This window comes from Bombina bombina, chromosome 5, assembly GCF_027579735.1.
Source record: "Bombina bombina isolate aBomBom1 chromosome 5, aBomBom1.pri, whole genome shotgun sequence".
NCBI classification, from domain to species: domain Eukaryota; kingdom Metazoa; phylum Chordata; class Amphibia; order Anura; family Bombinatoridae; genus Bombina; species Bombina bombina.
The window spans coordinates 50,374,661-50,402,641 of record NC_069503.1 but is presented as its reverse complement, the minus strand read 5'-3'; the positions used below and the strand labels follow the sequence as shown (position 1 = coordinate 50,402,641).

General features: G+C 37.7%; 1 pseudogene; it reads left to right on the top strand.

Annotated features, from left to right (window-relative positions):
• The first annotated feature begins 102 nt into the window (after positions 1-102).
• LOC128661291 (gastrula zinc finger protein XlCGF7.1-like) lies at positions 103-27,728 on the top strand (annotated as a pseudogene).
• The last annotated feature ends 253 nt before the right edge of the window (positions 27,729-27,981 follow it).

The following is a 27,981-nucleotide window of genomic DNA, read 5'->3' as shown; positions in this document are numbered from 1 at the left end:
TAACTTTAGCCTCTTTGATACCATCATTGATTTAAACTGTTTTGTTAGAAAGTTAACATTAAAAACTATTTTGCAAATCAGAAAGAAAAGTCTGTTGAAAATATGAGTGATATGTCTCCTTTTACAATGGGTACACAATGTGATATAGCCTTTGATGAGGCAAAAGATTATCTGTCCCTGCTTGAGTTGGAAATGGAGACGTATAAGGAAAATTTTGGTCTGATAAAGGGATGTGTGGGTTTCAAGCCTTTATAGCTAGGGGGGGGGGGGTTTAGAAACCTTCTATAATCGTGACTGATCTAAAGATACTACACAACCAGAATCAGACCACAATAATTCTAGTAATCTTACCTTGGCATAGAGAAAGGCCCTGAAGTCTTTGGGTTACAGAAAGTCAGACAAGGGAGGGAACATAGTGGTTATGTGGAGGAAGGACTATGTAATGGAGGCAGAGAGGCAGCTTGCGGATGGTGAAGTATATTGCAGGCTGTTTGGTAATCCCATTGGGATGTTCCAGGGGCTTGTGTATGAGATATTGGTTGATGGCAGAGAAGAGGGTCTCATAGATGATTCAACTTTTGAATTTCTATTTGTATCTGACCCGGTGTTGCCAACCCTGTCAAAAGTACACAAGTCCCTGGAACAAGTGCAGGGGAGGCCTATAGTCTCCGGAATAGGGTCCCCATTTGAGAATCTTTCATCTTGGATCGATTCCTTCCTGCAGCCGCTTTTCAAACTTATTCTTAGCTATCTCAGAGATACAAAGCATCTCTTGAGATTATTGGAAGATTAAACTTGGCAAGATGGATATATATGGGTGACAGTGTGGTAGGGCTTTATTCTTCTATTCCACACAGTAAAGGTCTTACGGCCATTAGATTCTTTCTAGACAAGTGTACCAACTTTGATGAGTCATTTAATAATTATGTTATCTGAGTAACAAGATTTCTGTTAAACCACAATTATTTTTTGTTTGATGGGAATTACTATCTCCAGAAGCGTGGAACAGCTATGGGGCTGAGTTTGCCCCCTCCTATGCCAACCTGTTTATGGGTTGGTGGGAGCTGTTCCACATTTATGGAGATAGTAACCCATACATAAACATAAAAGAAGACTCAATAAAGATAGACCAACTTTTATTACTAACTACTGTAGTCAGTATGGGGAAATTGTTAAGATAGTAAAAAACATTTTTCTATTCTGAAAGGAGACAATGTTTTGCATGATAATGTGAAAGAAGGGTGATGTTTTGTTTCCAAACGCAACCGTACCTTAGGCAATTATCTTTCACCAAGTGTTGTCAACACTTAAAAACCTAATAGGAGCAGTTGGCTTCTGTGTAAAGGGAATTATAAATGCAGCAATGCAAATTGTAAAGCCTGTGGGCATGCTGTAGTCTCAAAACAGTTCCACTCATATGTGTCACAAAGAGTATATGAAGCTGTGAGCGGTACTAATTGTCAGTCTAAATATGTGATCTATATGGTTCAATGTACAGAATGTAGGATGCAGTATGTGGGTATGACCACTAGGGAGGTAAGAGTAAGAATTAGAGAGCATCTAAATTACATCTCCACCTCTACCCCCTGTTTTGCACTAGCAGTGCATTTTATAGATAAACATAATAAGGATGTAAAATCATTCAAATGGCAAGTCATTGAGAAAGTCAGTTTAACAGAGAGAGGGGGAAACCTAGAATGCCGTTAGGTTTTAATACTGAAGCAGATTTAATAAATGTATGGAGATAATTCCTAATAGATAAGGGTTCTTCCCTTATTGTTCCGAGCCCTCCCCCCCTCCCAATGTTTACAAAACAACTCCCCCCTGCCCTCATATAATTCCTTAATCCCCTGTGGAAGCTGTAAAGTTTACATTTTTGTATCTTTAGTTTTAGTAATGTCACATTCTAATAAATTAGGATTATAGCTCAACATGGGTTTATAGACATATGTAATAAAGTAATATAAAAAGAAATTCCTGAGGAGGAAAAAACTTAAGAGGATGTGCTTGGAACACAGGTTATCAAAGTAGGACCTAACACTTTATAATTGGGTTTGTACCCGTATGCATAAATAATTTTTTTTTAAATAAACAGCACAGTGTTTGTTATGTGTGAAAAATTAATAATAATGACGAAAATAAATTGTGAGTAAAACAAGTGCTCAGGACAATTTGTGTATAATATTAGTGATACATTAAAATAATCAGATATCACAGATAAACAATGATATTTGTGGCGATGAGTAAAATATATAAAAAGTACTTATCAATGTCCCAAAAAATGCTGTGATGTAAAAAATAAGTGTCCAATCCTAATATGTGAACGGTGATGTGTTCAGGTGTTTGGCGTGCTCCTCTTGTGTCCCGTGGTGCGATGGGTCAGGGTGTCTAGAATGGAAGATAAACAAGGGGCGCCAACATAGTGTGAATCGTTAAAACAACAAATATAAAAGTGATGTGCAAAAAACTACTCACAAGGAAAGTGGCACCTTAAATGAATAAGGTGCGATAAAGCAGGCTGACATTCAAATTCCAGCAGTCAGTACGCTGGAGGTCTCACCCAGAGGACCTGTGGAATCCAGATAGGCGTCTAGAAAGTAGCACCCACGTTTTTTAGGGCCAATGGCCGGACCAGGTGAGCTGCAAGCTGATAGGTGTTCTCCTGCTGCACTCACGCCACCGAGACTTTTCTCCAAAAATGACAGTGTCAGTGTATGAAAGGTTCCGTGGTAAAAGTCCTGTTTCAAAAACAAGTGGATCGTGGAAAGAAGCAAAAATACCGGGTCGTGGTATAAAACAAACAGTATTTATTTTGCAACGCGTTTCTCAGTCTATTCCAGACCGTTTCATCAGGCATAATCATAGTTAACAATAGAGATCTATTTAAACCCACAGTGACCCGGAATTGAAACAAAAGGTCAACTCTATTAACAATGTTGAAATTGCAAAAAACATTTAACTTTTGATACATTGTATAAATTGGTTTGAACAATTGTGATAACACTTAAATAAAAAGTATATAAAAAAATCCTATTCGCAATTACCAAATATATCTGGAAAAAAAAAAAAAATATCATAGTAAACTGGACATATATTAACATGTGTATATATATATATATATATATATCTCATCTTCTGGTTGGATTCAAACCCAGGACCTAATGTGTGCTAGGCAATGGAAAAATCAAAAGGCTACTTTTATGTCTTGTTTAAATTTCTTGCAAAAAGGATTAGTATTGATACAAAATATATAAATTGATCTACATGTCTCACAATGTCTAGAAGATAATCTTATTTGGTCTTTTTAATAAATGACTCTAATTTTTAAAACCAAACTAAAAGGAATTTTCTAATAAATATAAAACTAAAAAAGAAATGTTCGTGACAAATGCTTACTATAAATAAGTGACATATAAAAATGATAAAAAATATATATGTGTATATATATATTTTATTTTATGGCTCCACTGGACTCGAACTTGGGACCTTCTGTATGTTAAGCAAGCATGAAATTGATAAGGCTATCTTGAAGGCCTATTTTTATGTAATATATTGGAGCAGAAATATGTTAGGAATTATGTTATTAATAATATGTATATATATATTTGGGACTCCACTGGACTCGAACTTGGGACCTTCTGTATGTTAGGCGAACATGAAATTGGTAAGGCTATCTTGAAAGTTTATGCTATATATTGGGGCAAAAATATATTTAGGAATTATGTTATTAATTGTTTCCAATCATATACAACAACCAAATAGACTAAAAAGTGTATCCAGAATGTATATAAACAATTGTGGGTGTATGTGTTGATGAATAATCAAACATTCAAAATGATGAAATGTGCAAAATAGTGTATCGTAAAAAATAATATAAATCAGGTATGTAAAATATAATATAATATGAAACTATATAGGTGCTTGGACTATTAGGTTTAGAACCGGATAGACAAGTGCATACATATACACAACTATGTGGACATGCTCGTCATGGGCATATACACATAAATATAAGTGTATGGAAATATAACATATTCTATATGTGTCTAAATTGCATTAATGCAATATATTATTGAAGACTGACAAAGTAGAGAAAAAGAAATAAGAGAGATATAATGTAGTGGTATCGACGTATGGTAGTGTTTGTCAATGTATATCAAAAAATATAAGAAAATATGATGTACTAGACCCTAAAAGCTAAATCTCATGTTAGATACAAATGTCACCTGTATAAAAGTAATAATTTATGTGAAGGCTGCCAAATCTACATTGGCATTTAAGCCTAATGGATACAAGGTTTTGAGTTTATGTATCCAATATGTTTCTAATTGCATGAGTTTAATCAGACGATCATAATCTGTGGAAGGTGGTACATGATCAATAGGGATAATTTTATAGATATCTGAACTCCCGTCGTGCATCGTTTCACAATGGTTGGGGACACTATGGTTGGTTTTAGTTTTTTTACAATTTTTACAATTTCGATGATGTTCACCCCAACGGGTGCGGAGATTTCTAATAGTGCGCCCTACATACTGGACGCCACAAATACAATTAAGGAGATACACTATATATTTAGATTCGCAATTGAGACGATGTGTGATTTGATAAGTTAAACCAGTAATATTGGATTTAAAAGATTTTTGTGAAATTGTAAATTTGCACATGTTGTAACCTCTTTTACCACATTTAAATGATCCATGGGAAGCTAAAAAGTTTAAAGTTTTGGTTTGTTTATTGGACCGAAATTGGCAATGTTTTACTCTTTTACTGGGGGCTAATTGATTCCTTAAAGTGGGAGCTCGTCTATATAAAATTTTGGGTTTTTCACTGACTATATCTTTAAGGAAAGGATCCTTTTGGATAATGTTCCAATGTTTATGTAGTATGTTTCGAATTTTGTAGTGGTTGTTATTGTATTGTGTAATGAAAAGTGGTTCACAAACAACGTTGTTTGTGGATTTCTTTTTGGTTTGATTGTTGGTGCTATTTTGGACTTTTTCAAAGATTAATTCTCTATCTAGATTGCGTGCTTTTTTAAGACATTGATTTAGTAGATCTATAGGATAACCTTTGTCTACAAAGCGTTGGTAAAGAACCTTGCTTTGAATGTCAAAAGATTCTAAATTGGAGCAATTCCTGCGTATTCTCTTAAATTGGCTGTATGGGATGTTTCTTTTCCACCCTATATGGTGGTCACTAGAGAAGTCTAGATAGCTGTTGCTATCGACTTTTTTGAAAAAAGTTTGAGAAATGATGTTACCTTGATTATCCCAACTTAGTAATAGATCCAAGAATTCTATTGAAGATTTTTGTATATTAGCTGTGAAGGTTAAACCCATCTGATTCTGATTTAAGTGTTCTATTAGTGTGTTAGCTAGCTCGTGGTTCCCTCTTAAAATAAAAATCAGGTCATCTATATAGCGGCCATAGTATACCAGGTTCGCCCAAAAGCTTGAGGAATAAATATATCGGTCTTCAAAGATTCCCATAAGCAAATTTGCAAAGCTCGGGGCGAACCTGGTACCCATGGCCGTCCCCTTGACCTGTAGAAAAAATCTATCTTGAAAAATAAATTAATTGTGCTTGAGGATGTATTCTATTCCTTCCAATATAAATTCTTTTTGGATGTCTGGCATATATAGGTCCTTTTCCAAAAAGATGGAAACTGCATTAATACCCATGTTATGGCAAATGTTAGAATAAAGGGAGCCAACATCACAAGTGATCCAAATTAGATCATCGTTAGTAGAAATGTTTTTAAGTTGATATAGTAAATGTGTGCTATCTCTGATATAGGAGGGTAAAGTAACAACATATTTTTGTAAAAATTGATCTAAATAAAAAGATAAATTGTATGTGAGGTTACCAATGCCTGCTATAATGGGGCGTCCAGGTGGATTAACTTGATCTTTGTGGATTTTGGGCAGGTGGTAATAGTGTGCCACACTAGGATTTGTGACTTTGAGAAATTCTTTCTCTTCTTTATTTAGAATACCTGTGGATATGCCCTTTTGTATTAGTGTACTGTACCCTTTTAGGAAAATACTTGTTGGATTGAAAGAGATTTCCCTATAGTATTCAGTGTCTGTTAAAATTCTATTGGCCTCTTTGAGATAATCTCCTAGATCTTGTAGGACAATACCACCGCCCTTATCTGCATCCTTGATTATCAGATTTTTATTGTTGGCTAGCATACGTAAAGCTGTTTGTTCGCTTTTGTGTAAATGGTACTGTTTTTTGTGATCTTTTGAAAGTTTTTCAAGATCCTCAATGACTGATCTTTGATATAATTCTATATAGTGGTTTGTTGAAAAAGATGGTGTAAATTGGGATTTTACCTTAATATCTGTATGAATATAATCATCAAATAAATGGGTAGTTAAGCTTTCTGTTTCTGCAAATATGACCTTCATATTCTTATTAGGGGTCATATTATTGACTAGTATAGTCTGTGTATTTTCAGGTTGTATATATTTTTGTTGTTTTAGTTTCTTTTGTGCAAATAATTTCTGCAAGGATAGTTTCCTTGTAAATTTATTAACATCCACAAATAGATGATATAAATTGTGAGGATTGGGTGGGCAGTATGAAAGGCCTTTGTGGAGTTCTCTTTTCTCATTAGTTGTTAGAATGTGTGATGATAAATTGAATATACCTTGTTCTAATTTGGATAATTTTTCTTTTTTGGCTGATAAACCCCTTCCTCTAGATCCTCTTGGTCTGAAGTGTACGGTCTTTTTCGTTGTTTTTCTACACTTAGGTTGCTGTTTGGAAAGGGATGTCTGTTGTGATTTTGGCCATTCTCTAAAAAAGAAGAGGGATGTTCATATGAGGTGCCTGGTGTGTTTTCTTCATCTGGCAAAGATGCTAAAATATTGAATCTATTTGTGTGTTCTAATGGACTGTTTGGTTTGAGTATATGCCCATGGGGTCTCTCCAGAAGTGTTCTATTAGGTTGTTGTGTATGATAATTTGTTGTAACCTGATTGTGAGAAGTAGGATGATTGGAATGAGGCCTGAAGCCATGCTGGGGTGAAAAATGTTGTTGATATGTGTTAGAATGGTTATCACGAAATTGACTCTGATATGTCCCTTGTGGATATTGTTGGGAATGTCTATTTGTGTTGGAGTAATGAGTTCTAGGTCCATAGTTATTACGGGGGTTTGGGGAATTGAATCTGTAATTCTCATTGTAGTGCGGTCTATAATTAGCATTGTAATTGTTATGTGTATTCCTGTAGGTTCTGTTTTGTTCTCTTCTATAGTTTCTATTCTAGTCGTCCAATTTTCACCCTCTGTTTTGTGTGATGTATAGGAGTTTTTTTGTCCCTTGTTTTCTTCATTTGGATTATTAGAAAGTGTGAGTTTTTCTTTTTCAACTCTATTGAAAGTGTAAACTTGGTTATTATTATAATCTATTTGGTCCCTCTGTAATTTTTTGCTTTTACTCTGGACGATGTCATCTTGATATTTATCAGTGCGGTCAGTAATTTCTTTAAGAATTTTTTGATATTCAGGGTTATTAACATGTGATAATAGATCTTTTTGTATCTTTTCAATATTCTGACTGCATTTGTCAGTTAATTTTTGTCTATGTTCGATCAAAATTTTGATTAAACTAAAAGAACAATCATCCAAGGCTTTATACCAACTGTCTAATAAATCTTTGTCTTCCTTAAAAGAACAATGTTTCAAAATTCGTAAACCCCTAGGGATTTGTTTGATTTCTATGTATTTTTCTAGAGTTTTTAAATCCCACCAATGGCAGTGTTCTTTCATAAGTTCCTCTTCTAACAGATGGAACAAATCTTTCATAGATTTCAAAATACTGGGGTCAGAGTAAGTTTCTAGAGTGACAGTGTTACCTTGCAAAATATAATTAGACCGTTTTTTGTTTCTGTCATCCCTAGATTGCATATTGGGATTGAAAGGTAATTGCTAGGTGTGTTAAATCAATGGGTTAATAAAAAACTATGAGTTGATGAAAAAAATTAAATTGCTAAATCCTAAAAATAGATGCTATATAGGTAATCACAATATATAGAAACTGAAATGGGTATCAATAAAATATATGCACCTAGTAAAACATGTTATTAAAATATTAAAATATTAAAATAAGCAAGCAATCCTCTGATATCACCAAAATCTAAATAATATAAAAATAAATTCCTGAGAAGGAAAAAACTTAAGAGGATGCGCTTGGAACACAGGTTATCAAAGTAGGACCTAACACTTTATAATTGGGTTTGTACCCGTATGCATAAATAAAAAAAAAATTAAATAAACAGCACAGTGTTTGTTATGTGTGAAAAATTAATAATAATGACGAAAATAAATTGTGAGTAAAACAAGTGCTCAGGACTGTTACGGTTACCCTTAGTCTCGCTGAGAGATGGACCGCTTAGTAGCCTGGATTCCTATTGCTGAAGAGGGGAGAAACTGCTTTCCATAGTATTCTATATGAGTCTCGCAAATGTAGAATAATCCCCCTTAGCTGTAGTACAGCTAGGATACCCTTCTGCCCACAAAAACGAGTCAACGCTGCGATTGAGGGACAACCAAGAACTGAGGACTGGGATGCCCAGCCTGCTTTTTATTTAGGTTACATGCACACAGGGCACTCCCAGGGGGGGAAGCATAAAATCCCCCATCACACATTTAGACAAAGCCCTTGGACAGGCCACCGCAGATAACAAGTACACACAAGAAAACAATTGAGTCCTTCTTATCACCTAGCAGTGAATGCTTATCACAAACTTAATTACAGTACACAATATGCTAGGAAACCTGCCTCAGAAAATAGTTTTCTCAAAACTGAACAGAGTTAACCCTTTATGAAATGATACTTGTTACAGTTTTCTTGGAGCCCTTCTTAGGCGCTGGCTTGGCTGGTTCAGGCATTGCTGCTGGGAAATAAGTTTCTTCACAACAAAATAACTAATGCTTCTGTAACAGTGCTCCCTTTCTGTGGAACACTCTGGCAGACACGGTCTGACCCCTTTTCGGGGCAGACTAAGGCTGTCCAGACCGCTGGTTATGCGGGGCTGAGGTCGGTTTGTCTGGACAACCCGTCGGCGTTGCCATTCTGTTTCCCAGGTCTGTAAGTAATGGTGAAATTGAAGGGTTGCAACGATAAACTCCAACGTAATAGCCTGCCATTATCTCCAGAGACCCGGTTCAGCCACACCAACGGGTTATGGTCGGTGACCAGAGTGAACTCCTGCCCATATAAATAGGGAGTCAATTTCTTTAATGCCCACACCAAAGCCAAACACTCCTTTTCGACCGCTGCATAGCTGACTTCGCGGGGCAGGAGCTTCCGGCTGATGTAGGCAACTGGATGCTCCCCTCCATCTTCGCCTACTTGGCTGAGGACGGCTCCCAGCCCGAACATGGAAGCATCTGTGTGGACGATAAAACGTTTGTTAAGGGCTGGAGCCGCCAAGACAGGAGCGTTAATTAGAGCATTTTTGAGAGCCTGGAAAGCCGTTTCACAGTGGGGAGACCACAGGACCTGTCGAGGTAAGTTCTTCTTGGTCAAGTCAGTCAGGGGTTTGGCAAGTGTGCTGTAGTCTGGTACGAACCGTCTATAGTACCCTGCCGTGCCCAGGAAGGCTAGGACCTGAGTCTTAGTGATGGGGGTGGGCCAATTGGCGACAGCTTCTATCTTGGCCGGCTCTGGTCGCTGCTTTCCACACCCCACCCGGTGACCCAGGTACTGTACCTCGGCCATCCCAAAGTGGCATTTTTCTGGCTTCAGAGTCAGGCCAGCAGCCCGGATCTGATCCAGAACCATTCCTATGTGAGCTAAGTGGTCCTCCCATGACTCACTGTGGATCGCTATGTCGTCCAGGTAGGCGCAAGCAAAACTCTGGAAGCCATCCAGGAGCCTATCCACCAAGCGCTGGAATGTAGCTGGGGCATTCTTCATCCCAAACGGCATTACCCTAAACTGATATAAGCCGAATGGGGTGACGAATGCCGACTTGGGGATAGCCTCCGGGGCCAGGGGAATCTGCCAGTAACCTTTGCAGAGGTCAATAGTGGTCAGGTAATTTCCCCTGGCTATACGATCGAGTAGCTCGTCTACCCTGGGCATAGGGTAAGCGTCCGTCACGGTATTTTCATTGAGCCTCCGATAGTCTACGCAGAACCGGGTGGTCCCATCTTTCTTGGGCACCAAGACAACTGGGGAGGCCCAGGGACTATCGGAGGGCTCAATTACCCCGAGTTGGAGCATCTCATCGATCTCCTTCTTCATTCCTATCCTAACTGCTTCGGGGATTCGGTACGGAGCCTGGCGCAAGGGAGCTGGTCCCGGAGTATCTACCTGGTGGGTGGTTAAAGTAGTGTACCCTGGCTTCGGGGAGAAGGTGAGGTGTTTGGACTGTAGGAGTTGGTTGAGCTGCTCCCTTTCAGTGGGGCTAAGTCGGTCTCCTATCTGAACCTGAGCCACTATACCTGTGGGGAGACTCTTTTCTAATAGGTCTGGAATGGGTAGACTGTCGGGGCCTTCCTGAGGGGAACAACATATGGCCGTCACGTTCTCTGGTCGCTCAAAATATTCCTTGAGCATGTTTACATGGAATGTCTTTCTAAGATTGTTGTCGTGGCAGCTAGCTATCACATAAGTGGTGTCTCCCCTTTTCTCTACGATCTGGTAGGGGCCCTGCCAGGACGCCTGCAATTTGTCTGTCTTCACCGGCTTAAGTACTAACACCTTTTGTCCTATGGTAAAGATTCTCTTTCGGGCCCCCCGATCGTACCATACTTTCTGTCTTCTCTGGGCCGACTGGAGATTAGCCCGCACGGATTTGGCTAATTGCTCCATTCGGTCCCTGAGTTCCAGCACGTATGGCACAATGGGGACACCGTCAGTCTCCATCTCTCCCTCCCAGTGCTCCCGGATCAGGTTTAGGGGTCCCCGTACCTTTCTTCCGTAGAGCAACTCGAAGGGAGAGAACCCTGTCATTTCCTGGGGCACCTCCCGATAAGCAAAAAGGAGGTGCGGCAGGAAGCGTTCCCAGTCTCGGTATTCCTGAGTGAACGTCTTGAGCATTTGCTTGAGGGTCCCATTGAACCTCTCACACAGCCCGTTCGTCTGGGGGTGGTATGGGGAGCTCAGGAGGGACTTAATTTTGCAAACCTGCCAGAGTTGTTGGGTCAATTCAGCCGTAAATTGGGTGCCTCGGTCGGATAGGATTTCTTTTGGAAATCCTACCCGGGAGAACACCTGTACTAGTGCATTCGCTACCGTATCCGCTTGTATGTTGGATAGGGCGACAGCCTCTGGGTACCTGGTAGCGTAGTCCACTACGGTAAGAATGTAGCGCTTACCGGAGGGACTAGGGGTAGCCAGTGGTCCCACTAGGTCAATAGCAACCCGGCTGAAGGGTTCCTCTACAATGGGCATATTTACTAGATGGGCTTTAGGGTGATCGCCTCGCCTTCCTACTCGTTGACACACATCGCAGGTGTTACAGTAAGTTCTAACGTCGGCGTGTACCCCTGGCCAAAAGAACGTGTGAGTAATGCGGTGTAGGGTACGGGTTACAGCTAGGTGGCCTGCTAAGGGGATGTCATGGCCTATCTTGAGGATTTCTTGACGGTATTTGTGGGGCACTACCAGCTGTCGCCTACGCTGTCCCCTTTTCTCTGTCCAGCGGTATAGTTTCCCTTTTTCCCATAAGAATGTTTCATTATCTGCCCCGCCCCCTCCGGTCTCTGCTCGTTCCCGGTACTTTTGTAAGGTCGGGTCAGTCTTAGACTCTGTCTCGAAAGCATCTGGGGTGTCCCAGGGTATGGGGCCTAACATGTCAGGCAATGTCGGGGTAGGTCTTACCTGTGTCTCCCGCACTGGTGAGAGTTCTCGCTCCGTCCGGGCTTGGGCCCGTGTAGTCACTGGGTCCGCCTCGTTGTTGCATACTGGAGCATAGGCAGAAGTCATGGGGCCCAAATCATTGCCCAGTAGTACTTCGGCAGGTAAATTATCCATTATGCCCACGTTCACAGCCCCCTTTCCCGCTCCCCAATCAAGATGCACTTTAGCTGTTGGAATTTTGTACACATCCCCCCCCGCCACTCTAACGGCCACAGTCTGTCCAGATCGCTTGTGCTCCGGCACCAAATGACTCTGTACCAGCGTGATAGTAGCCCCTGTGTCTCTCAATCCCTCGGTAGATCGCCCCTCGAGCCATACCTTCTGCCGATGGTGCTGGCGGTTATCTGAGGCAGCATATACAGGGTCCGCCTCGTGAAGCGGCCCCAAATATTCCTCCATAGGGGCCTCTTGGTTAACACAGAGGGTCCGGGCCGGACGATATGCCCCAGAGGGGTAATTGTAATTCCTGGGTGTCTGGTGCGTATTAAGGGGGCAGCTAGCCCTGAAATGCCCTGGTTGCTTGCATCGGTGGCAAGTCGGTCTGGGACGCTCAGAGCTGTTATTGGGTGGTCCTGAGTGTCGGGCGGGCCCTGCGGGCACCGGGGCTCGGAATTCAGCACGAGGGGGTGCACGGTAAACCTCTCTGGGTTCGTGAAGACGGGAGTCATAATGTTCATCGGCCAATTTGGCTGCTTCTTCTAAGGTAGAAGGTCGCCTGTCTCGCAGCCATTCCTTCCCTTGCTGTTCCATGCCATTATAAAAATGTTCTAAGAGAAACAATTGTAAAATTTCCTCACCAGTCACCGCTTTACTTCCGCTCATCCAGTGATTTGCCGCTCTCCGCATTCGGTGCGCCCATTCCATATGGGTATCGTTAGGCTTCTTTTTCGTGCCCCGAAACTGTCGGCGATACGCGTCCGGAGTTACTGCGTACCGTCGCAACAGTGTCTCCTTAACTAGCTCATACTGTGTCACTTCCTCAGCACCCAGAGTACGAAAGGCTTCCAGGGCTCGCCCGGATAGTTTCCCAGACAATATCGTGGGCCACTCCCTGTTGGGAATCTGGTGCAGGGCACATTGCCTTTCGAAGTCCACCAAATATTCATCAATCCCTGTCTCGCTCTCTAGGAAGGGTCGAAATGCCGCATAGGGTATCTTGGGCCTCCCAGCATTTTCGACAGGGATGATTACCTGCGGGGCTTCAGCATTGCGGTGTGCGTTCGCTAGGTTGAGTTCGTGGGCTCGAGTCTCTCGTATATCCTTGTCCGCTTCCGCCATCAACTGCTGTACCAATTCCATGGAGGGGTTCGGCCCGTACAGTGAGAGCCTCTCCCGAACAATCCTGGTTTTTTCGTCACTAATCGTGGTCGGTGTTTCCGCCATTGTGAAGCTCTGATCCCGTTCGGTCAATTCTGCGATCAGCTCTCTCCTCGGCCGGTTGCTGGCGTACCCCCCTCTGCTTTCAAGTAAATCCTTTAGGGTTGTACGCTTCAATTTTTCGTAAGCGCTCTCCATCCGTTCTGTACCTCTCCTAGGAAATCCAGGAAAAATCCCACCGCTGCCGCCAAATGTTACGGTTACCCTTAGTCTCGCTGAGAGATGGACCGCTTAGTAGCCTGGATTCCTATTGCTGAAGAGGGGAGAAACTGCTTTCCATAGTATTCTATATGAGTCTCGCAAATGTAGAATAATCCCCCTTAGCTGTAGTACAGCTAGGATACCCTTCTGCCCACAAAAACGAGTCAACGCTGCGATTGAGGGACAACCAAGAACTGAGGACTGGGATGCCCAGCCTGCTTTTTATTTAGGTTACATGCACACAGGGCACTCCCAGGGGGGGAAGCATAAAATCCCCCATCACACATTTAGACAAAGCCCTTGGACAGGCCACCGCAGATAACAAGTACACACAAGAAAACAATTGAGTCCTTCTTATCACCTAGCAGTGAATGCTTATCACAAACTTAATTACAGTACACAATATGCTAGGAAACCTGCCTCAGAAAATAGTTTTCTCAAAACTGAACAGAGTTAACCCTTTATGAAATGATACTTGTTACAGTTTTCTTGGAGCCCTTCTTAGGCGCTGGCTTGGCTGGTTCAGGCATTGCTGCTGGGAAATAAGTTTCTTCACAACAAAATAACTAATGCTTCTGTAACAAGGACAATTTGTGTATAATATTAGTGATACATTAAAATAATCAGATATCACAGATAAACAATGATATTTGTGGCGATGAGTAAAATATATAAAAAGTACTTATCAATGTCCCAAAAAATGCTGTGATGTAAAAAATAAGTGTCCAATCCTAATATGTGAACGGTGATGTGTTCAGGTGTTTGGCGTGCTCCTCTTGTGTCCAGCGGTGCGATGGGTCAGGGTGTCTAGAATGGAAGATAAACAAGGGGCGCCAACATAGTGTGAATCGTTAAAACAACAAATATAAAGTGATGTGCAAAAAACTACTCACAAGGAAAGTGGCACCTTAAATGAATAAGGTGCGATAAAGCAGGCTGACATTCAAATTCCAGCAGTCAGTACGCTGGAGGTCTCACCCAGAGGACCTGTGGAATCCAGATAGGCATCTAGAAAGTAGCACCCACGTTTTTTAGGGCCAATGGCCGGACCAGGTGAGCTGCAAGCTGATAGGTGTTCTCCTGCTGCACTCATGCCACGAGACTTTTCTCCAAAAATGACAGTGTCAGTGTATGAAAGGTTCTGTGGTAAAAGTCCTGTTTCAAAAACAAGTGGATCGTGGAAAGAAGCAAAAATACCGGGTCGTGGTATAAAACAAACAGTATTTATTTTGCAACGCGTTTCTCAGTCTATTCCAGACCGTTTCATCAGGCATAATCATAGTTAACAATAGAGATCTATTTAAACCCACAGTGACCCGGAATTGAAACAAAAGGTCAACTCTATTAACAATGTTGCAATTGCAAAAAACATTTAACTTTTGATACATTGTATAAATTGGTTTGAACAATTGTGATAACACTTAAATAAAAAGTATATAAAAAAATCCTATTCGCAATTACCAAATATATCTGGAAAAAAAAAAAAATATATATATCATAGTAAACTGGACATATATTAACATGTGTATATATGTATATCTCATCTCCTGGTTGGATTCAAACCCAGGACCTAATGTGTGCTAGGCAATGGAAAAATCAAAAGGCTACTTTTATGTCTTGTTTAAATTTCATGCAAAAAGGATTAGTATTGATACAAAATATATAAATTGATCTACATGTCTCACAATGTCTAGAAGATAATCTTATTTGGTCTTTTTAATAAATGACTCTAATTTTTAAAACCAAACTAAAAGGAATTTTCTAATAAATATAAAACTAAAAAAGAAATGTTTGTGACAAATGCTTACTATAAATAAGTGACATATAAAAATTATAAAAAATGATAAAAAATATATATGTGTATATATATATTTTATTTTATGGCTCCACTGGACTTGAACTTGGGACCTTCTGTATGTTAAGCTAGCATGAAATTGATAAGGCTATCTTGAAGGCCTATTTTTATTTTATATATTGGAGCAGAAATATGTTAGGAATTATGTTATTAATAATATGTATATATATATTTGGGACTCCACTGGACTCGAACTTGGGACCTTCTGTATGATAAGCGAGCATGAAATTGATAAGGCTATCTTGAAGGCCTATTTTTATGTTATATATTGGAGCAGAAATATGTTAGGAATTATGTTATTAATAATATGTATATATATATTTGGGACTCCACCTTGGGACCTTCTGTATGTTAGGCGAACATGAAATTGGTAAGGCTATCTTGAATGTTTATGTTATATATTGGGGCAAAAATATATTTAGGAATTATGTTATTAATTGTTTCCAATCATATACAACAACCAAATAGACTAAAAAGTGTATCCAGAATGTATATAAACAATTGTAGGTGTATGTGTTGATGAATAATCAAACATTCAAAAAGATGAAATGTGCAAAATAGTGTATCGTAAAAAAATAATATAAATCAGGTATGTAAAATATAATATAATATGAAACTATATAGGTGCTTGGACTATTAGGTTTAGAACCGGATAGACAAGTGCATACATATACACAACTATGTGGACATGCTCGTCATGGGCATATACACATAAATATAAGTGTATGGAAATATAACATATTCTATATGTGTCTAAATTGCATTAATGCAATATATTATTGAAGACTGACAAAGAAGAGAAAAAGAAATAAGAGAGATATAATGTAGTGGTATCGACGTATGGTAGTGTTTGTTAATGTATATCAAAAAATATAAGAAAATATGATGTACTAGACCCTAAAAGCTAAATCTCATGTTAGATACAAATGTAACCTGTATAAAAGTAATAATTTATGTGAAGGCTGCCAAATCTACATTGGCATTTAAGCCTAATGGATACAAGGTTTTGAGTTTATGTATCCAATATGTTATATACAAAAATCTTCAATAGAATTCTTGGATCTATTACTAAGTTGGGATAATCAAGGTAACATAATTTCTCAAACTTTTTTCAAAAAAGTCGATAGCAACAGCTATCTAGACTTCTCTAGTAACCACCATATAGGGTGGAAAAGAAACATCCCATACAGCCAATTTAAGAGAATACGCAGGAATTGCTCCAATTTAGAATCTTTTGACATTCAAAGCAAGGTTCTTTACCAACGCTTTGTAGACAAAGGTTATCCTATAGATCTACTAAATCAATGTCTTAAAAAAGCACGCAATCTAGATAGAGAATTAATCTTTGAAAAAGTCCAAAATAGCACCAACAATCAAACCAAAAAGAAATCCACAAACAACGTTGTTTGTGAACCACTTTTCATTACACAATACAATAACAACCACTACAAAATTCGAAACATACTACATAAACATTGGAACATTATCCAAAAGGATCCTTTCCTTAAAGATATAGTCGGTGAAAAACCCAAAATTGTATATAGACGAGCTCCCACTTTAAGGAATCAATTAGCCCCCAGTAAAAGAGTAAAACATTGCCAATTTCGGTCCAATAAACAAACCAAAACTTTAAACTTTTTAGCTTCCCATGGATCATTTAAATGTGGCAAAAGAGGATGCAACATGTGCAAATTTACAATTTCACAAAAATCTTTTAAATCCAATATTACTGGTTTAACTTATCAAATTACACATCGTCTCAATTGTGAATCTAAATATATAGTGTATCTCCTTAATTGTATTTGTGACGTCCAGTATGTAGGGCGCACTATTAGAAATCTCCATACCTGTTGGGGTGAACATCATCGAAATTGTAAAAATTGTAAAAAAACTAAAACCAACCATAGTGTCCCCAACCATTGTGAAACGATGCACGACGGGAGTTCAGATATCTATAAAATTATCCCTATTGATCATGTACCACCTTCCACAGATTGTGATCGTCTGATTAAACTCAGGCAATTAGAAACATATTGGATACATAAACTCAAAACCTTGTATCCATTAGGCTTAAATGCCAATGTAGATTTGGCAGCCTTCACATAAATTATTACTTTTATACAGGTTACATTTGTATCTAACATGAGATTTAGCTTTTAGGGTCTAGTACATCATATTTTCTTATATTTTTTGATATACATAAACAAACACTACCATACGTCGATACCACTACATTATATCTCTCTTATTTCTTTTTCTCTTCTTTGTCAGTCTTCAATAATATATTGCATTAATGCAATTTAGACACATATAGAATATGTTATATTTCCATACACTTATATTTATGTGTATATGCCCATGACGAGCATGTCCACATAGTTGTGTATATGTATGCACTTGTCTATCCGGTTCTAAACCTAATAGTCCAAGCACCTATATAGTTTCATATTATATTATATTTTACATACCTGATTTATATTATTTTTTTACGATACACTATTTTGCACATTTCATCATTTTGAATGTTTGATTATTCATCAACACATACACCTACAATTGTTTATATACATTCTGGATACACTTTTTAGTCTATTTGGTTGTTGTATATGATTGGAAACAATTAATAACATAATTCCTAAATATATTTTTGCCCCAATATATAACATAAACATTCAAGATAGCCTTACCAATTTCATGTTCGCCTAACATACAGAAGGTCCCAAGGTGGAGTCCCAAATATATATATACATATTATTAATAACATAATTCCTAACATATTTCTGCTCCAATATATAACATAAAAATAGGCCTTCAAGATAGCCTTATTAATTTCATGCTTGCTTAACATACAGAAGGTCCCAAGTTCGAGTCCAGTGGAGCCATAAAATATATATATACACATATATATTTTTTATCATTTTTTATAATTTTTATATGTCACTTATTTATAGTAAGCATTTGTCACGGACATTTCTTTTTTAGTTTTATATTTATTAGAAAATTCCTTTTAGTTTGGTTTTAAAAATTAGAGTCATTTATTACAAAGACCAAATAAGATTATCTTCTAGACATTGTGAGACATGTAGATCAATTTATATATTTTGTATCAATACTAATCCTTTTTGCAAGAAATTTAAACAAGACATAAAAGTAGCCTTGTGATTTTTCCATTGCCTAGCACACATTAGGTCCTGGGTTTGAATCCAACCAGGAAATGAGATATATATATACACACATGTTAATATATGTCCAGTTTACTAAGCCTTTTTTTTTTTTCCAGATATATTTGGTAATTGCGAATAGGATTTTTTTATATACTTTTTATTTAAGTGTTATCACAATTGTTCAAACCAATTTATACAATGTATCAAAAGTTAAATGTTTTTTGCAATTGCAACATTGTTAATAGAGTTGACCTTTTGTTTCAATTCCGGGTCACTGTGGGTTTAAATAGATCTCTATTGTTAACTATGATTATGCCTGATGAACCGGTCTGGAATAGACTGAGAAACGCGTTGCAAAATAAATACTGTTTGTTTTATACCACAACCCGGTATTTTTGCTTCTTTCCACGATCCACTTGTTTTTGAAACAGGACTTTTACCACGGAACCTTTCATACACTGACACTGTCATTTTTGGAGAAAAGTCTGGCGTGAGTGCAGCAGGAGAACACCTATCAGCTTGCAGCTCACCTGGTCCGGCCATTGGCCCTAAAAAACGTGGGTGCTACTTTCTAGACGCCTATTTGGATTCCACAGGTCCTCTGGGTGAGACCTCCAGCGTACTGACTGCTGGAATTTGAATGTCAGCCTGCTTTATCGCACCTTATTCATTTAAGGTGCCACTTTCCTTGTGAGTAGTTTTTTGCACATCACTTTTATATTTGTTGTTTTAACGATTCACACTATGTTGGCGCCCCTTGTTTATCTTCCATATGTAATAAAGTCCAGTATAATGTTTTAGGACATTTAACCTGATAATTATGTGAATTACTGAATATTTTACATCATAAGGAGATAGGATAAAGAGGGAAATTTTAAGATAAGATCTAAAATTAGCTGCTAAAGGCAAATTTAATACTATCATAGGAAAAGCATATGGGGATGGGGAGCTCTTTTAAAGAGTTAATCTATGTAACGTCTAAATGTGTAATTAATTAACCTATCAGAAAGTAGTGATGCCTTTAAATGGGTATAGGTGGGTAACATGACTTAGGCTTCTGATGACGGAGTAAGCCGAAACGCGTTAAGCCCTTTGTCTGACACTTGCAAGTGTGTGCTTTTATCCTGTGTCCATGCTGCTAAATGTAAATAAAGTGAATTTTCCAGAAGCACCACATACTAAGGTTTTTTTCTGCAACTACCTTTACTATACCTGCAAGTGTTTGCTTAGATATAAACTGTCTTATTTATAAATAATATTGTTAATTGAAGGATAAATACAAAGATTTTTTGAATATCTATTCTTGTATAAAAAATGTAGTGAAAAAAATCTCTACTGGATTATAGGAATAATATGAAGTTCCCAAGAGCTAATACACAGATATGGACCACTTCAGTACAACAGATAACTGTGCCTATGTACAGCATGTGGAAGGGGAAATAAGGTTATCAAATTTACATAGAAAAATCTATTTAGTTGTAAAACAAACAAACACTCTGAGGATGGACATTATGGTGCTGAATATCTAAAGGTCTCTGGGGTGGCGAGATTATTTAAAGGGATAGTAAAGTCCAAATTAAACTTTCTTTCATGTAATTGGAAAGAGTCCATGAGCTAGTGACATATGGGATATATAATCCTACCAGGAGGGACAAAGTTTTCCAAACCTCAAAATGCCTATAATTATACCCCTCACCACACCCACAATTCAGTTTTTACAAACTTTGCCTCCTATGGAGGTGGTGAAGTAAGTTTGTGCTTAGATTCAACGTTGATATGCGCTTCTCAGCATCTTGAATCCCGATTCCTCTCAGAGTACAGTGAATGTCAGAGGGTTGTGAAGGGGGTATCACCTATTGAACGCTATGGTTTTCCTCATGGGAGATCTATTTCATAGGTTCTCTGTTATCGGTCGTAGAGATTCATCTCCTACCTCCCTTATTCAGATCAACTATATACTCTAATGTTCCATTACCTCTACTGATAACTGTTTCAGTACTGGTTTGGCTATCTGCTATATGTGGATGGGTGTCTTTTGGTAAGTATGTTTTCATTACTTAAGACACTCTTAGCTAGCTATGGTTTGGCACTTTATGTTTTAATATAAAGTTCTAAATATATGTATTGTACATATATTTGCCATGAGGCATGTTTATGTATATTTCCTTTTGCAGACTATCAGTTTCATATTTGGGAAAATATTTTTCTTACCTGGGGTATAGTTTTTTTCAATTTGACTGTTTTTCATTAAAATTTGCGGGCAAAATTAGGCTTGCGAGGGCGCAAAATGCCAAAGTTTATTGTGTTATTCTTGGCGCGAGAATTTTTTTGGCGCAAAGGTACATCTGATAACGCAAATTCATAATTTCCGGCGCCTTAGTTGACGCCGAGTCTCCTGCACAAGGTGCGTCTTCAATGACGTGAGTGTGTCATTTCCGGATGTTGTTAGCGCCATATAAGGATATAAAGCACAATTAATTCCAAATTCCTATGTTGATGCTTTTTACGCCTTTCTTTATCACCCCACTAATTGGCTATTTGTTAGACTGAATTGTGGGTGTGGTGAGGGGTGTATTTATAGGCATTTTGAGGTTTGGGAAACTTTGCCCCTCCTGGTAGGATTGTATATCCCATACGTCACTAACTCATGGACTCTAGCCAATATTAAAGAAATTGATTTATCAGGTAAGTTCTTACATAAATTATGTTTTCTTCTTCCAGGAACAAGCCGGTGTGGAGTGGAGGGCGGAGCTGAAGACCGGCGACCCTGGAACTGAAGACCGGCGACCATGGAGCGTGAAGGATCCTCATCGTACGATCTCCACCGTACGCTGAATAGTGAATTCAAGGTATGCAGTTAAAGATGGCGTCCCTTGAATTCCCATTGGCTGATTTGATTCTTCAAATTCAAATCAGCCAAATGGATGAGAGTTACTGAAATTCTATTGGCTGATTTGAATAGCCAATAGAATTTCAGTAGCTCTCATCCTATTGGCTGATTGAACAGCCAATAGGATTTCAGTAGCTTTCATCCTATTGGCTGATTTGAATTTGAAGAATCAAATCAGCCAATGGGAATTCAAGAGACGCCATCTTTAATCGCGTACCTTGAATTCACTATTCAGTGTACGGTGAAGATCGTACGAAGAGGATCCACCACGCTTCATGGCTCTACGGTCCCCGTCTTCAGTTCCAGGGCCGCTGGTCTTCAGCTCTGCAGTGATTGGTCTTCAGCTCTGCCCTCCGCTCTCTGCCGGCTTGTTCCTGGAAGAAGAAAGAAGAGGTCGCCGCTTGGAAGAATCCTTCACCGCCTGGAACAAGACCTTTTCCCTCGGACTTCAAGAACCGTGAGTACCAACCTGGGGGTTAGACTTATTTTTTTAAAAATTTTTGGGGGGGTTTGTTTTATTTAGATTAGGAATGGGCAGCAAAAGAGCTAAATTCCCTTTTAAGAGCAATGCCCATACAAATGCCCGTTTCAGGGCAATGGGTAGTTTAGGTTTTTTAGTGTTAGGTTCTTTTATTTTAAAGGGTTTGGTGGGTGGGGGGTTTTACTGTTAGGGGGGAATTAAAAAGGCCCTTTTAAGGGCTACTGGTAGTTTAGCATGAGATTAGGGGTGGTTATTATTTTGGAGGGCATTTTTTATTTTTATAGGGATTAGATATCATTTTTTTATTTTTGATAATTGTTTTTTATTTTCTGTAATTTTAGCTTAATTTAAATGTAGTTTTTTTATTTTTAAAGTAATGTTAGTTTTTTTAATTTAAATTGTAATTTTGTTTTAGTTTAATTTATGTAATGGGGTTAGTTTAGGGGGTGTTAAGTTAGGGGGCTTAGTGTTTAATTATTTGCGTTGTGGTCTTTGGTGGTTTAGGGGTTAATAGATTTATTAGCATTGCATTGTGGGCTTTGGCGGGTTAGGGGTTAATAGATTTGTGTGGGTTTGGCGGATTAGGGGTTAATAAATTTATTCGCATTGCATTGTGTGGGTTTGGCGGGTTAGGGGTTAATACTTTAATAGTTTTTTGCATTGTGGGTTAATGGCAGATTAGGGGTTAATAGTTTTATTAGGTAGTTTGCGATGTTGGGGTTGGCAGATTTAGGGGTTAATACTTTAATTATTAGTTGCGATGTGGGTTTGATGGCGGATATTGGGGTTAATATACTTTATTAGTTATTGTGGTGGGGGATTGCGGTTGACAGGTAGATAGATATTGCGCATGCGTTAGGTGCTTATATTTTCAGGCAGTTACGGTGCTCACATACTCAGCGCAAGGCTTGCTGCGGCTGCCTTTGTGTGGCGAGGTGAAAATGGAGTAAAATTTCTCAATTTTCGCCACGTAAGTCCTTGTGCTGAATATGTGATACCGATTTTCGACGCACTCCCATGTTAGGTTATGGGAGTAAAAATTGCGTCTGACAGGTGAAATATACATGCCGCATATGTAATGGAGCCCAACATGTATGGAAATAAATGTTCTATATCTGCTGCGGCCTTCTTTTAAATACAAAAGGTAATACAATGACAAATTACAAAAGCTCACAGTTAGTTGCAGAGTACAGCAATTTATATGTGTAGGATAAAATATAGTCAGAAGAAATATAATGTTTGCTAGAAAGATTAGAAAAATAAACCTTAAATAATACAGTTAGTGAAAAAACAATGAAAATGTCACATTATTAATATTGAAATAATCAGTATTGTATCACATATGTATCTAATAACGTTAATATTATACATCTGTTTGGAACGAAGTTCTGTTAAAATAACAATTCCCATCAATAAAAACATAATATAATGCTGTATCCTGAGATATTTTAGTACAAAATAGAAAAATCTCTCACATTTAAAAAAAAAAACCCAACAGTTTGTTTCCTGCTTACTTATCCATATGATAATCACACCCTGAGGGGGAGGCAGGGACTCTGTATTCATGTGACAACAGAGGGGACAATAGACATCTATATGAGAACAAAAGTCCAGGTGTGACCCTCTCATTGTCTCCCAACTGACAAGTTGTACTCATGTGAGTCACACAGAGAAAGGTGACCCTCCCACATTAGTATAAATATCTGTGTAACACTCAGTGATATCACAGGAGGAACCAGAGAGACTTCATACTTACAGAGCTTCTGCTAAACGGTAATGTGCAAAACCTGACATAAATCTTTATTAACAGCCTCACACTGTTGTGTTTTATATAATGATGAGAAAATATTGTTCTGTATTTTGTTATGCTAAAAATAAAATATTTTACTTCATATAAGAAACTCAACTGTACTTATTTAATTTGTTTTCTATAATTTTCATGCTGTGTTAATGAATTTAACATTAAGTTCTTTCATTTAAAAATCCCAATTTAATACATAATGATTTACAGCAGTTTGTAAAATGAATGTTTGTAGCAGAACCAAACAATAGTTTGAAGCTTGAGGAACTGTGTCCAATAATACATTTGTGGGGTTGTTCCTGTTATCCAATGAGCAATAGATTTTTAAGTATCAGCCAATTAGAATCCTGTATTTCCCTATATGTTTATAACTAACTGTAGAGCCCAGATAAACCATTTTTATTTAATATTAGTGTGAAGCTGCTATTTGCTCCAGTAATAAATATCACTCAGCTTATGGCCCTGTTGTATCAGTCTCATCACATATACTGATCTAATGATAAATATCTTGTGATCTGCATATTATTTTATTTCTAATGAGGTTATTTTATAATACATTTCTTATTTCTATTAGCTGCACCTGTTTATCATCAGAACGTTTATCCCACTGATCTGTGACTGATTCTTGTTGTTAGTAAAGACCTTAGTAAGTGTATTCTGCACCTTCAGCTGCTGCTGTTTATGTCACATGACCACAGACTTAAAGGGACAGTGTCCTGTAAATTTGTTTTCCCCTTAAAATAACAAGAAACCCCAAATGTTTTTCATCATTTAAACGGAACATATTATTTTTAACAACTTCCAACTGACTTCTATTATGATATTTATTTCATTCTCTATGTATCCTTTATTGAAGCAGCTGCAATGCACTACTGGGAGCTAGCTGAGCACATAAGGTGAGCCAATGACAAGAGGCATGTATGTGCCACTAATCAGCAGCTAGCGCACCATAGTGCATTATTTGCTTTGTCACAAAGGTCCCCAAGGGAATAATGCAGATTTTATAATAGAAGGAAATTGGAAAGTTGTTTAAAATTGAATCATAAAAGTTTAATTGTGACTTTGCTATCCCTTTAATGTATTTCTAACGACTTGTTTTACTGGTGTATAAAATATTATAAAGTGTATGGGAAATGTCTTCTTTAGCTTTATTTTTATGTAAAATAACTGTTTGCTGTCTGTAATTTATTTTCATTATTAAATTGTACACAGCCTTTTAAATGACCTGAGGCTCCGGTTCCTACTTAGCATATGCAGGAGATCACATTATATAAAAATATGAGTCTTTGAGTTATTGGCTGATAGCTGTCACATGGTACAGGAGTCTGTTATTGGCTGATAGCTGTCACATGGTACAAGTGCAGAACTACATTTATCAGAAAACAATTTACTGCTCTTTTTAAAATCATAGTAAGTTTTATTGCATTGTATTTTTATTATGCACCTGTGGTTTTATAATTCTATATTTTATGGTCCTTTGAATTTGCCAAAAGAACATCTCATTATATTTTCACTCTATGTAAACACAAACATTCTTTATTTTCTTAACTCTATCCAAGATAACAATTGATATGATCATTTTAGTGCCTATCTCTTCCACGCAGCCTTGCAGTGTGATTTAAGTAAACTCAGTATTGACCAAGAGAAGTTAAAGGACTGGGGGTGGAGCACATGACAAAATGTCTGACAGTGAGAATTAGTAGGAAGTACAATACCAATATTGCAGTATCCAATTTAACTTATATTTAAACAACTGATATTTACCATTTATTTCAGAAGAAAATATTGTTTCATATAAATGATAGAAAACAAAGATTATAATATATTTGTAAAGTTGTGATAGGGCCTCACTTAAATAGATTTTCTACTGTTATGTTGTATAGATTTGGGAAGGTTCACATTTAAGGGCAATTTTAACACCCACAGAGCTAACTGTACTAAAGGCTTGTGCTGAATCAATAGCACATATGTAATAACCTAATCAGCTGATCTGTATCACATGAATTGTTATGTGTGCCTTTAATTATACCATACGTACAGTTAATCAGAACCATTATTTATTATTATCTGTCTAAACCATTTAATATACTTTTTACAGACACGGCCAGAGCACTGAGAGATATCAGGTATTGATGTAACTGGAGTGAATAAGGGAACCTTCTTCCTGAGCACAGACATTGGAGCCTGTTATCAGCATGAACTCATATGTGTTAGGTGAGTAAAATAGATATTATGCTGACTTTAATTACTGGGAAAATATAACAAATCACTCATTAAACAAATATAAACTATTATATTTATATCTGCATCTTTAAGTACATTTGTGTCAGTGACAGTTATAAAGAAGGAGCTACCCCCATTGGGCTGAGGAGGAAGGTAAAAAAATACTACTCCCCCCTCTGTCCTTTAAGATAGATCATGTCTAACAACTGCCCAACCTCACCCCCTGACCTGGTTCATTACTCAGAACACTGACATCTCCACCTTCCCCTGCCCTGACCTCGCTCATGAAACACCCATAACTGCACTTACGCAGACCTAGTTCACATGTGTGGAACAACCACAACTCAGTAATTTAGTTTACTATGCTTTAGTAAAGTTTACATTCTATGTCATCTTTTTTTAATTTGTAAAATTTAAAAAAATACAAAACGGAAGACATTTTTGAGTATAAAAAATGTTTTTTTTATTGAGATGGATTATATTATAATGAATAAAGAGTCTTATTTTTCTTTATTCCATTTCTTTTTATGTAGACAAACACATGAATAGTTCATATCTATCCTTCACTACAGAAAGCGTCAGAATGATACCGCAAACTTCAAAAATCTTAGACATCAATGATTATTCACAAACATTGGGGATATCACAAAAGATGTTAAAAGAAAATGGTGAATTGGCAGGAACTGGGCAGCAATCATTATGTACAGAGAGTAATTTAGTCATCAAACAAGAGGACAACATTTATGCCTTATCTAGTGAAATCATTATCCCAGAGGATAAACCACACACATTTACTGAGTTTTCAAAACATATTAAAGAAGGGAAAAGGCTACAGTCTAACCAAATGATTCATACAAAGGAGAAACCTTTCAAATGTACAGAATGTGAGAAAAGCTTTAGATGGAAGTCTCATCTATTAGAACACCACAAAATTCACAAAGATGAGAAACCACACACATGTACTGAGTGCGGCAAATGTTTTATACGAAGTAATCACCTGGAAACTCATAAAAAGATTCACACAGGAGAAAAGCCTTTAACATGTACAGAGTGTGGAAAAAGTTTTACACAAAAGAGTAATCTGAAAACTCATGAACGGATTCACACAGGGGAAAAGCCTTTCACATGTACAGAGTGTGGGAAAAGTTTTACACAAATGCATCGTCTGAAATATCATGAAAGGATTCACACAGGAGAAAAGCCTTTCATATGTTCAGAGTGTGGGGAAAGTTTTACACAAATGGATCAGCTGAAAACTCATGAAAGGAGTCACACAGGGGAAAAGCCTTTCACATGTACAGAGTGTGGGTTAAGTTTTACACGAATGTATCATCTGAAAACTCATGAAAGGATTCACACAGGGGAAAAGCTATTTACATGTACAGAGTGTGGAAAATGTTTTACAGCAATGAGTAGTTTGAAAACTCATGAAAGGAGTCACACAGGAGAAAAGCCTTTCACATGTACAGAGTGTGGAAAAAGTTTTACAGAAAATAGTAGTCTGAAAAAGCATGAAAGGATTCACACAGGAGAAAAGCCTTTCACATGTACAGAGTGTGGAAAATGTTTTACAGAAAATAGTAGTCTGAAAAAGCATGAAAGGATTCACACAGGGGAAAAGCCTTTCACATGTACAGAGTGTGGAAAAAGTTTTACAGAAAATAGTAGTCTGAAAGCTCATGAAAGGATTCACACAGGGGAAAAGCCTTTCACATGTTCAGAGTGTGGAAAAAGTTTTACAAAAAATAATAATCTGAAAACTCATGAAAGGATTCACACAGGAGAAAAACCTTTCACGTGTACAGAGTGTGGAAAATGTTTTACACGTAAAATTAGTCTGAAAACTCATGAAAGGATTCACAAGGGAAGAAACATTTCACATGTTTAGAAAGTGGAAAAAAGGTTTTTATTGAAATCAGGTATCACAAAACACCAAATATTTACACACAAATAAACTTTATATACACAGTGTACAAACCTTTTTACAATTATCCTAAAGAGGACAAACTCTCTAAATAGAAGCATCAAAAAGGATCCTATTGTAAATAATACTTTCTAATCCCAGTTATAAAAGCCCCAGATTGGAAGAGCTCTCCTGCTGTCTT